The sequence below is a fragment of the Pristiophorus japonicus genome, chromosome 12, assembly GCF_044704955.1.
Source record: "Pristiophorus japonicus isolate sPriJap1 chromosome 12, sPriJap1.hap1, whole genome shotgun sequence".
Classification (NCBI taxonomy): Eukaryota; Metazoa; Chordata; class Chondrichthyes; family Pristiophoridae; genus Pristiophorus; species Pristiophorus japonicus.
The window spans coordinates 182356373-182369989 of NC_091988.1; positions in this window are offsets into that span (position 1 = coordinate 182356373).

Consider the following 13617-nt stretch of genomic DNA (forward strand, 5'->3'; position numbering starts at 1 on the left):
TTATATTTACCTCTTCGAAGTACAGTTTTAGTAGACCAGCAAAAAAGATACAGCCTTTTTAAAGAAACCTATACTGCGCCTATCTGCAATTGCTCACATCTGAGATATTTAATGACCATTTATATATTTTACTGATTTGGAAAAAAAATCACGTAATTTCATTTTTCTCATTTTTAAATTTGCTATGTTTTGCATATTTCTAAAAATGTGGCATTTATTTTTTTAGCTCTACTGACATTTTCTGTGGGAGATTTGTTTTTGTTGGTTTTCTGACTTTGCAACATCACATTAATTAGCAAATTCACTTCATTTTCTATCTGGCACTCTATGCTTTACAATCTCTCTGCTCCTGCCCGCCCTCCACCACAGCAGAAAGAAAACAATTCTCATGATACTAGTGTAATAAACTATTTGGCATGTGAAATGATAGTAAAATTTGGATGAGCCAAAAACTGCCTCCAATCAGAATAGGATGGTGGGATGGTGTCTGGACTGTGATAACACCTGATTTGATTCTCAATTTTTTTTTCCATGCGTTTTGATTTAAAGCAAGCCAAAAAGGCTTGTAAATTTTATCTACCTTTGTGTTTAATACAATGGTTATTAATTTCAGATTGCAGTATGTTCAGCATAAGCACTTTATTTTAACATGACAATCATTGCTGCAAATATGACATCTTTGTAATGCAATTAAGTCAGCTGCCAAACGTAGGGAGTTCACAACTTTTTTGAAGTGTTCTGCTGTGCATTTTCAACAAGATGCACGGTAAGGACTTTTCACAATGAGCATAAGGGCTAACCGATGAATTGCTCTAAATCTGTTTTTATGAGAAGTGTTTGTAAATAATACTGTTGATAAAAACGCTGTGCATTAGATGTCTGAGGACCAGAGTTTGCAGCACACTTTAACGTTTCAATACTGAATGTCTCACAATATTTAAATTTATTATACTTCAAAATGTAGGAGCATGAAATAGGCATTCCCAGAGAAAGGTAGCATTTTGCAGATTATATCAATACCTAAGGAGCAAGAATCCTGTATCATGGCAACATTTCTATAAACCTCAAGTCTATAGAAATTTGATTTTAGCATAGGCTGCAATTTTATCTTGCTACATTATTGTCTGTTAATGATCTGTTACCAGGTTAATTGCCATATAACAGACACTTCATTCTCCAGAAGTTAGGCTGTTACGAATTCCTGCCTTGCTGGGTTTGTATATTTATAACGTGGCCAATTAATGGTGAGTGTTTCTTATCTGTAAGGTTTGCAGAAACAACTGCTCAAAACAGTTGGATGAAGTCATTCAGTGGGAACTGAACAATTTGTAGATTTATCGCCCTGTATGTCAACATTTTATGGGGGGAAAAATTATAGTGTATGTTAGAGCTGATGCACCTTGGTTAGGATTTGTTAGAACTGATGCTGCTCCTGTATTGTACAAATTCTTGGGTTAAAAAGCAATGGTGTATCTGGATTTTTCAAGGGGAAATCTAATGGTTAGTGTGTACATCAAATAAAAACTTTCACTGGTTAGTTCAGTGTTGGTATTTACTCATTGCCAAAAATGACTTCCCCTTCATAAATTAAGAATTTGTTCATCAAATTAACCCCTGATGTAATAAATTATAATCTTTTAAATGTGATTTTTTTCTTTTCTCTTTCCCCCCCCCCCCCTTCACCACCAGCAATTCTCCTAAGTAATCACATATTGGATAAGATATTCAACTGAGTGCTTTGCACTGAAATGAAACTGTTTTATTACATCAACTGCACTTAAGTAGTACTTGACAGTAATCTGCCATAAACATGGTAAACATTACTATATTAATACAGTTGTGAATTCTTGTATAGTGATGCAGAGATTTGGCAATGTACAAAAATTGACAATTTTATTGTCATTTATTTAGTATGAGATACCATGGTTATAAATAGATTAAATACATCTGTTTCTAATTAGTTGTACACCAATTTAACATTCTTGATTTTATTCAAAAATTTAGGATTACAATTTGCATTACATATTTGAGGGAAGTTTTATATTGTGTATCTACCATACATGAAATATATTAACTGCTGGAAACTTTTTTTAATAAAAATTACTTGTTCTTCTGTGGCATTGCTCATGAACAAAAATAAAATAAAATTTGTGTATCATCTCTCTCCACCTAATCTGCTTGTTTTACCCTAATTCTTTGCATAATCCTGTCTTTTGTCTGTTTTCTGAACTTTGTGTCTCCATTTTTCTGTCCCAGGTGAAGCTGACATGTTCTCTTGCAACCTCTAATTGTCTCCTCTAAAGTCTGTCAGCTCTCTTCTGTGTATATCCCACATTTTGTGTATAGGTGCAATCATTTTTGTCTCTGCAGGTTCCACATCTACACACGATATCCAACTCTACCTCCAGTACCTCTGGATGCCTCCACTGCTATGCTGTTAGACTGCTTGTTTGACATCCAGTCTTGGATAGTTCACAATTTCCTCCACCTGAAACATTGGGACGATTGAAGCCATCATTATCGACCCCTGCCATAAACTTTGCACCTTTTCCACTGATTTCATCCCTCTCCCTGGCTTACTGTCTTGGGATGAACTTATCAAGCTCTGTCCAATTCGATCCTAAGATGAGTTTCTAACCCCATAACCTCTCCATCACGAGACTGCCTACTTCCACCTCTGTAACATTGCCTGCCATCACCTTTGTCTCAGCTCAGCAGCTGCTGAAACCCTTATCCATGCCTTTGTCACCTCTAGGCTTGACTTCCAATGCTTTTTTGGCTGGCTTCTCATCTATGCTTTGTAAGCTTTAGCACATCCAAAACTCCCTGTATCTTACCCCCACTCATCTCTCTTGGCCTTAGTGACCTTCATTGACTTGGTTCAGTTAACAGTTCTAATTTAAAATTACCTATCTTTCAGTTTTACAATCCCCACCCACATTCTCAGATCATCTTCTAACATTGGCCTCTTGTACACCCTTGATGGCTATGCTTTCAAGTCCCAGACGCTAGAATTCCCTCCCTAAATCCTTTCACCTCCCTCTCCTCGTGTCCCTCTCTCTGATTATGCCACTGTGAATCATACTGTGATTTTTTTTTTATATGCTCAGCTAAATAGAAGTTGTCATTGTGGAGTGAGTCATGCCCTTGGTGTGTTTGTGTGGTAATTTGGAGCTGATTAAAATGAGGACATGGATATTTTTGCAGTACTCAAAGGGTCTAGAGCACAATTTCTTGGTGATCTGGAGCCATTAGAGTTGTCATTAAAAGCTAGGAGTCTTCCTATTCAGTTTTAGATAATCTTGCAAACCAATTAAGTTTGCAGACTCTGGTTGGATGCATTCTTGGATGTTTCATTGCATGATCTTCCACTGCCTGGCCCCCATACTTCTGCCAGTGGTCCATCGGACATGTCCATCTTCAAAGCATAACTTCCCAGGACAATGGGAAAGCAAATAGACTCTTCATGACTTAATTGAATGATTCTTGACTGTCAAACAGCCTTTCTTCCCTAAATTCATTTTTAGAACTGAAGAATGAAAGTGTTCAAAGAAAATAAGAAAAAAACATTTTAATGTTTCTACGATTTCTCTCCCGGGTTGCTCGTAGCAGTGTCCTGGAGATTAAACGTCAATTCCTCGAGATTCCAGGACAATCCTGGATGATGGCTAACCCTATATCGAGTGAATGGATAGGATGCTTTTCGGTACACAAACAGCCAGGTACTTACCAATGCTCTGTTGGTATGCTGCACCATTTTACCTGATTAAATGCTTGGGGTTTCTAAGTGTTCGATATTCACAGTCTGTGGTTTCAGTGTTTTAGATTGAGGAAAGTGGTGTATGTAACTATAAAGAGGAGCGAACATGCACTCCATATGCAGTACAAAATAAATAAAATCAAAAAATTCTGCAACTGCTCAGCAGCTGACCGCATCTGTGGAGAGCGAAATGAAATTAATAATCATCATAGGCAGTCCCTCAATCAAGGAAGACTTGCTTCCACCCTAAAAGTGAGTCCTTAGGTGACTGAACAGTCCAATACAGGAATTAGTCTCTATGGGACAGACAGTCGTTGAAAGAAAGAGTGGGTGGGGAGTCTGATTTGTCACATGCTCCTTCCGGTGCCTGTGATTGCTTTCTGCATGCTCTCGGGCGACGAGACTCGAGGTGCTCAGCGCCCTCCCGATCCTCTTCCTTCACTTGGGGCGGTCTTTGGCTAGGGCCTCCCAGCTGTCCGCGGGGATGTTGCATTTTATCAAGGAGGCTTTGAGAGTGTCCTTGAAACATTTCCTCTGCCCACCTGGGGCTTTCTTGCCGTGTAGGAGTTCCGAGTAGAGTGCTTGTTTTGGGAGTCTTGTGTCAGGCATGTGAACAATGTGACCCACCCAGCGGAGCTGGTCGAGTGTGATCAGTGCTTCGATGCTGGGGATGTTGGCCTGGCCTGCGTCTGTCCTCCCAGGGGATTTGCAGGATCTTGCGGAGACATCGTTGGTGGTATTTCTCCAGCGATTTGAGGTGTCTACTGTATATGGTCCACATCTCTGAGCCATACAGGAGGGCGACTATCACTGTTTCAAATCGATGACCCTTCATCATGTAGTTCGATTTGTGGATTTCCAAGTAGGGTGATGAAATTTAAGTACATTATAAAAATGAACAAACTTCTGCTACATAATGGATAGATTTTTAAATATAAATTACAGCGGAACTTCTCTAACTTCCCGAAAGCCGCAGCATTTGGATTATTGAATCACTGGGTAATATATTAGCGTGGATAGAGGATTGGCTAATCAACCAAAAACAGTCGGGATGAATGCCAATCAGAGAATGAACCAATCAGTAACTAGGGAGATGCCGCAGGGATTAGTGTTGGGATCCCAACTATTTACAATCTACATTAACGACTAGGATGAAGGGACCAAGTGTAACCTAGCCAAGTTTGCTGATGAGAGGAAAAGCAATGCGTGAGGAGGACACAAAAAACCTGCAAAAGGACATAAACAGGCTAAGTGAGTGGCCAAAAATTTGGCAGATGGAGTATAATGTTGGAAAGTGTGAGGTTATGCACTTTGGCAGAAAAAATCGAGTTATTTAAATGGAAAAAAATTGCAAAGTGCTGCAGTACAGTGGGACCTGGGACTCCTGGTGCATGAAACACAAAAGGTTAATATGCAGGTACAGCAAGTGATCAAGAAGGCCAATGGAATCTTGGCCTTTATTGCAAAGGGGATGGAGTATAAAAGCAGGGAAGTCTTGCTACAGTTGTACAGGGTATCGGTGAGGCCACACCTAGAATACTGCATAGTTTTAGTTTCCATATTTAAGAAAGGATATACTCACTTTGGAGGCAGTTCAGAGAAGGTTCGCTTGGTTGATTCCGGAGATGAGAGGGTTAACATGAAGAAAGGTTGAGTAGGTTGGGCCTCGACTCATTAAAATTCAGAAGAATGAGAGGTGATCTTATTGAAACGTATAAGGTTATGAGGGGGCTTGACAAGGTGGATGCAGAGAGGATGTTTCCACTGATGGGGGAGACTAGAACTAGGGGGCATAATCTTAGAATAAGGGGCCGCCCATTTAAAACTGAGATGAGGAATTTCTTCTCAAAGGGTTGTAAATTTGTGGAATTTGCTGCCTCAGAGCTGTGGCAGTTGGGTCATTGAATAAATTTAAGACAGAGATTGACAGTTTCTTAACCGATAAGGGGTTATGGGGAGCGGGCAGGGAAGTGGACCTGAGTCCACAATCAGATCAGCTACGGTCTTATTGAATGGCGGAGCAGGCTCAAGGAGCTGTATCGCCTACTCCTGTTCCTATTTATTATATTCTATGATGTTTATACATTTGAAAATGGTAATGCTGTACTAGAAATCAATCTCCGCATTCGCGTTTTTTTTCTATTTAACCATAATGTTGCATTTATTTTAAGTCCAGGCAAAACAATTCTACCCTTGGTCTTAAGTCAAGCAAAATGCACAGTTTGCCATTTATAATAATGCTCATCGTAGTTTATTATCATATCCGGAAACCAAAGTCTTACACTTTTATAGAGCTGCGATGCAAGGTTTGAAAGGAGGTCGAGCCAAAGTCAGCCAGCAGTGCGGGAGTCGGAAGGCTTCAATAACAATTCTCGAGGAAAGGAGCAAGACTTTACAGCCTGTGCATTCCCTGCCTCACAGTTTGATATGGACACGGGGCTGGCTCACGTTGGTGTTCCAGCGTTGTACACGTGTGCTGTGCGCGGTGTCTGGCTCAATGGGTCTATTGGAACCGATAAGAGGCACAGCTCAATGGGTCTATTGGAACTGGTAAATGGCTTCAATTAGTAGATGAACAGAGTGGATTGCTACAGTCAGGAGCAACTCCAGGTAGAACTATATTGTGACAAAAAAATGTTTTGCATATAAAATTTAAAGAGGCAGGATGCTAAAATGTAAAATTCTGTTGAATTGTTTTTAATTGGTATTTGTACCTAATTGTCCATAATCCTAGTTACAGAAAAAACAACTGTGGCTACTCTCAATATGGAATCTTGAGTTTAAGCTGTAGATTTTTTGTTTTTGAAATTGAGGCAGATGCATTTTCCAAAGCTTTATCTTTACTGCTCAGTGTCCTGGTGTAGGAATTGTGAAACAAACAGTATTCGGAAAAAAAATGGTTAGTCAAGTAAGTTTATAAAGTTATAAAATACTTGTTTCGGTCCTGAACTGAAGGCTTGGATCTTGATTTGGAGTATCGCCTTGGTGACAGTTTTTTTTTGGTTGAGGAGAAATTACTTTATGGCCATCTGATAGTAAATATATAAAATGCTGAAATTGTATCTTTCCACTTCCTACATCTAAAACATTTCAAAACCTAGAAAAGATATTTTCTCATTTAAATTATATTGGTCTTTTAAAACCAACTTGTTTCTGAAGTCAGGTTCTTACAGTGCAGTGTAAACCGTTTAAATTAACAGATTAATACTAATGTACAGTATATGATGTCATTGCTTTTTTGAGAGATGTAAACTAGGGTGATCTGCTGACAAATTTTGTAACCAAGCTAGTTTATGTCCTGAACCTTTTCAAATTCAATATAGTGCAAAACCATAGTGTATTTATTTCAGTTATACCAGCGGGGTTTGGTAAATTACAAGTTGTTTGTGGTGATACCCTCATTTGTTGCAGAAGAAATGGCATTTACAGTAAGTGTACATGTCATTACTGTGCGTGTGCAGTGAACATACAATCAGTGCACAGCTTATAATCAGAACAAAACTGGCTGTACTTTTCTCCTTAAAAAAAAACAATACATTGATTGGCTCTATTCTTTCACTCGGGCTCAAATGTAACCCATATTGATGGGGATTTAGGCCTCCTCTCTGGCTGCATGGGTCTTACATGGAATTAGCTTGGATAATATCAACACAGATTCTATTTGGCATGGATGAACAGCATAAATTGCCCCTTGTTTGGCACTAATTACGTAACGTACAGACCAAAATGATGATTGGTTTGGTGCTCTTCTGAAGTTGAGGCTAAAGCATATTGCTGAGGCAGAGTGAAGGGAGTTTCAAATTGAGCCTGATGTTTTTAATTGTGAAACAAAACTGCAAGGAAAAGTCCTATAGCATAGAATATCACAAAGGTGCAAAAGAACAGGAGAGAAGATCAGAAAATACTTATCAGCTGACCCCAATCTTAGAAATACATGGATTGTTGAAGACAGAGACATAAGGGTGCTTTGAGATTTAGGGAAAGAGTGGATTAGAGTAGAAGTTGTGGGATGTACTGATTTAACAGGTTGAGGATGCTGGCAGAAAAAACAGCAGGGAGGACAGTGTATTTGGAGTTTGCGAAGAAGGAGAGGAAAATTTCACATGGCAGATGAAATGTAACACAGAAGTGTGAAGTGATATATTTTGGTAGGAAGAATGAGGAGAGGCAATATAAACGAAATGGTGCAATTTTAAAGCAGTGCAGGTACAGAGAGACCTGGGATGTATGACAAATCTTTGAAGGTTGCAGGACAAGTTGAGAAAGCTGTTAAAAATGCATATGCGATACTTGGCTTTATTAATAGGCATAGATTACAAAAGCAAGGAAGTTATACGAAACCTTTATTAAACACTGGTTAGACTTCAGCTGGAGTATTACGTTCAATTCTCGGAACCACTCTTTAGGAAGGATGTCAAAGCCTTGGAGAGGGTGCAGAAGAGATTTACGAGAATGGTACTCGAGGTGAGGGACTTCAGTTATGTGGAGAGACTGAAGAAGCTGGGGTTGTTTTCCTTAGAGTAGAGAAGGTTAAGAGGCGACTTAATAAAGGTTTTCAAAATCATGAAGGGTTTTGATAGAGTAAGTAAGGAGAAACTTTCCAGTCGCAGAAGGGTCGGTTACCAGAAAGCACAGATTTAAGGTGATCGGCAAAAGAACCAGAGGTGACATGAGGAAACATTTTTTTTTTGTGAGTTGTGATCTGGAATTCTGCTTGAAAGGGCGGTGGAAGAAGATTCATTGGTAACTTTCAAAAGGGAATTGGCTAAATACTTGAAGAGGAAAATTTTGCAGGGCTGTTCGGAAAGGGCGGCGGAGTGGAAATAATTGAATGACTCTACCAAAGAGCACGATGGGCCAAATGGCCTCCTTCTGTGCTGAATAATTCTATGATCGGAGCAATGAGTACGGTAATATTGATAAAACCTGAAGAGTCAAGAAGCTTACAATGGAGAGAGTTTGGGAATGGAGCGCTGATCAGATAACAAACTTTTTCTTGTATCACATTCAAGCATGAGAGACAGGTGCTACAATGGTGACTCCAGATATGAAAGCAGTATTCAAGTCTTGGACATATTTGGGTATCGTTTTGAGTTAAGAGCCGTTGATGGGAATGGTAGTGTTTGACACAAAAGAAGAACAGATCCTGTGACAGTTGCAAAAATGAAAGTTATGCCAGAATTCCATTTGAGATCAGAGCTGCGGAAAGACTACAGGTACTTTTACATTTTCTTTTTTGACTTTCTTTGTCAGGGAAAGTGGCCTTGTTACTCTCCTCTCTTACCTTCACAGTTGGATACTGATGGTGCTGGGCTTTGTTGTAAAATATTGTAAAAATAATATAAAAATCTGACTGCTGAATCAGAGGAATCATACAGGGCTTGTTTCCCATGTCTACTTTGGTGAAACTTGCTCTCATAGTTTGATATGCCAATGATTGCCCAAGCCTGGGATTTTTCTACTTGAGTCACTTGACGAAAGGTGACTCAAGTATCTCCTGTCAGCTGCATTTTTGTAACATTAAAATAACTTATGATTGGATACATCAAAGACACAAAGCAATAGCTTATTACCAATCATGTTCTGGTGGTGTGCCTTGTTTTCCTGTTATGCACTCTTGGCAGAAAAGGGAGTGCACATATGTAAAATTGGCCCGCTGATCTAAAATGATTGATATTGGGTGCCTGAAGTGGAAAATGGTTTAATTCCCAAATGCATTACTTTTCTAGTGTTTCAGTAATTATGTTTACAATATTTTAGACTAAAACTTGCTTCAGTAAAGTGTAAATCTTGAATTAACAGCTGGTATCCATTCATTGATATTGTCCAACATTCCAATGGTCCAAAGTCTAATGGCATAGGTCACAATATCCACTGTAGTATATTTAAATCATTTTTGGGTGAAATTGTGGACAAAGGCATCCTTTATGAGATGAAAAATGAGTGCAGAGATGCTCAATAAGTTATATTCTGGTGTTGTGCTGGCTCTATTGCAACTAAAGTGTCCCTTCCTGGTGGTTACACGGATTCCAGTACAAAGTTCAAGCTGTTGTATTTAACTTTTTAGTGTAGTACTACATTTCACTAGAACTCCGTGTGCGCCCGGTACTAAAACTTACGTGGGTCTTATTAAGCATAGCTGTCAGCATTGTAAATGCCAGTCCCAATATTTCTCCAATCAAAAGGAGTGAAAAAACAATTGAAAACATATTTAACTATATAGAGCTGTGTTTATTTTTTTTTTAAGTGCTAGACATTAAACATCTTAACTTTTGAAACCAAAATGAGTCAAACTTGACAGGTCTGGTTTGGAGGCGTCCAATAATCAATAGCACAAACCTATTACAAAGCAAAGGACTGTGGATGCTGGAAATCTGAAATAAAAGCAAAATGCTGGAAATACTCAGCAGGTCAGGCAGCATCTGTGGAGAGAGAAACAGAGCTAATGTTTCAGGTTGATGACCTTTCATCACTTCCGTCCCATGCATTTTCTTTTAGTGGGCCTCCATTTTATCACTCCCACCTCCTCCCGCTCCAACCTCCGTCGCTTTAAAGGAACCTTCTTAACTCTAAACATAAAACATAGATAGTTCCACAGCAGGATGTCAGATTGCTGCTTTCATCATAAACTCCTCGGGGCTCATTTTGGCTATGGGCAATGGTGTAAAACGGGTGACAATGAATCGGCAGCCCGTTTGACATTTCTCCCCATTTTTTAATGTCAATTGACTTCAATGGATAGAAAAATCGAGAGAGATGTAAAGCGGACAGCCGGATAGCCGATTCGGACAAAAAGTCATCAACCTGAAACGCTAACGCTGTTTCTCCACAGATGTACCTGACCTGCTGAGTATTTCCAGCATTTTCTGTTTCTATTGTGCACAAACCTATGACCTGTCTATGGGCCTTAATTATCGATTCTGGCAAATAGTCCATACCACCATAAGAGTATGAGAAGAGGAATACCACAGCAGTGTAGCTGAAATAGTCAACATGTCCCATTCGTGCCACAATCCTGGCTTGGCTGATGATACTTGCTCTTATCACTCTATGCATAGCAAAGGAAGTCCCACTCCTTTGTACTGTTAGCTTGGACACAATCCCCACAACCATGTACTTGATGATGATGACGTAAGGTTTACTGTGGATCTAACAGAGGCACAGAAATGACTTGATGAATAGTTCTAACTAACATTAATGGCTGCAGTCATTCCATAATGTAGCTTGGTTGAAGGAGAACAAAAGCCCAGATATGAAATGTGTGTAAGTCTAAACTTCAACTTGTTTACCAGTGACTTGGAATTTGCACATTTCCAAGTCTATTCCGTTAAACAAAATAAAACTAAGAAAGTATTGGGTACTTGGATAATTCAGAACTATGCCTTGCTAACATAAATTTCTAGTAGGCTTAGAGATAAGCCTGAGCCTTTAGAGTTTACCAGCCCACCTTACTTTATTTTGGCTAAACCTTTTTGTTACATTTTGGAGTTTTACACTAAACGTTTCCTTAGTTTCAGCATTGCTAGCCATGTGGCACTCAAATGTCATGGGGTTTTACCTGCCCAGTATCTATAAGAACGTAGCAAGACTCAGGGTAGAATAGAGAACATTTGGGGGAAAATATAACCTCAAAAAATGGATGGGTTTGGAGTGTGGGGGTAGTTAAATTGTTAAAAATCAGAATCCCAACCTGAACCCGCCTCCAACCCAACCAACGGAGGTGAGACGGGATTGGGCAGCCAACCCGCTGTCAGGAGGTGGGACGTCAATTTAAATATTTTATTAAGGCTGGAAGTCTCTTTAACCTCCATTTTGTTTTTAACTGCAGCTGGGCGGGTTTTACACACTTCGTAAAACCCGGCAGTTACAGCAAGGCGAGGAAATGCTGAAGTGCCTTTATACTTACCTCCTGGATCTCGGGGCCCAACCTTACCCACCCGATTTCCCCCCCCCCCCCGGCGATCAGAGATCACGTGGTCGCTGATCGCTTTCCCAGACCCGCCTCCAACCCTCCGGTGGCCGGACTCAATCTTCCTTCACCCATTCCCCATGATCATCCTGAGGCCGGTCCCGATCATCCCGCTTCCCCCCCAATCCTCCGGAGGCCGGGCCCGATCTTTCACTCCCTCCTCTGTGCAGCCTAGTGCCTCAGGCCTACCCGCTCAGAGCCAGCCAGCCTCTCCACCTGGCTGACTGTGGGTGGGACACAGAGACTTCAGATGCCGTTAAAGGCGGGAGGGTCTACGGGAAACCCATTCGCCCGCCCGCCTCGTAGCCCCTGTCCCCAACCCAACTTCCCCATGAAAATCCAACCCTTTGTCACTGCAATCGACCTCTTACTAGACTATATTTTGTGATGTTGCCAATAACCATTCCATGAGACCGCAGCTCAGACTCAGATTATAAACCAGTAGCCATGTTTATTGAACAGCAAAACAGGAAAAGGAACAATACTGATCACTAACAGAAGTTTTACAGTAACTATATAGATTTTACTTTTTTTTTGTGGAATCAAAACAACGGTACTTACCCATATTCGATTATCAACGTAAAATTAACCCATCAATCTTTGTTCCTCCTTATGTAGCTCTCTACTACCATGGAATCCTTATAATCCCTGATGACTGTCAGCTGACTTCTGTCTGATTGCATAACAGGACGATATAGGAGGTGGGTGGGGTGGCTTGACCCATCCACCTCCACGGAGGTGTGTGGGGGGCCTGACCCATCCACCTCCATGGCACGAACCTGGTATTGCAGTACTTCCAGGAACGGTGCAGTGGCTCTAGGCCTTTTGGCTAAGAGCATTGGCGCAGAGTGATCCTTGATGTGTGCAAGGTGACCTCTGGCGTTTGTGATTTGACAAAGAATTGGAAAGATTGGCTACGAATTTTTTAAAAAAACAGGACGATTAACATCCATGCTTTTGTTATCTCCAGACTCGACTATTCCAATGTTCTTCTAGCTGGCCTCCCATTTTCCACCCTTCATAAACTTGAGCTTATGCAAAACTCTACTGCCCATATCCTAACCCTCATCAAGTCCCACTCACCCATCACTCCTGTGCTTGCTGACCTACATTGGCTCCAAGACCGCAATGCCTCGATTTAAAAAAATTCTCTTCATGTTCATATCCTTCTATGGCTCACTCCTCCCTATTTCTGTAACCTCTACCAGCCCTGCAATGCTCCAAGAACTCTGCGTTCCTTCAACTCTGGCCTCTTGTGCCTTTCCCATTTCCTTCGCCTCAATGTTGGCAGTCGTACCTTCAACCGTGTAGCCCCTAAGCTCTGGAATTCTTTCTATCAACCTCTCTGGCTCACCACCGCTCCTTTAAGATGCTGCTTCAAACCTACCTCTCAGACCAAATGTCCTAATGTCTCCTTCTTTGGCTCGGTGTCAATTTTTGTCTGATTGTGTTCCTATGAAGCGCCTTAGAATGTTTTACTAGGTTAAAGGTGCTATATAAATGCAAGTTGTTGTATTTCTTTTAACTACATCATTTCCAGATACAAAATAACATATTTGCTCTCACAAATACAGCTTCCCAACATGCATCCCCCCCCCCACCCCCATCGCCCCTTGCAATACATGGATGGAATGGCTTGACCAGTTAATCATTTCCAAACACTTTGAATGATGTGTGGGATGGGTCAACAGCATCAATCAATCCATGCATACCAGCCAATCTCTAATGTGTATCCTTTGCAGTTTGCAGAAACAATGAGCAGTAATGAACTGTAATCCGTGTGCGTCAATAGATTACCAATGTTCTTTATTTTTTTCACAGCCTCTCAGGTGAGGCTGCTGTGCCCACAACCTGGGGCCAGGATAGGTCGGTAGAGCAGGGCAGAGTG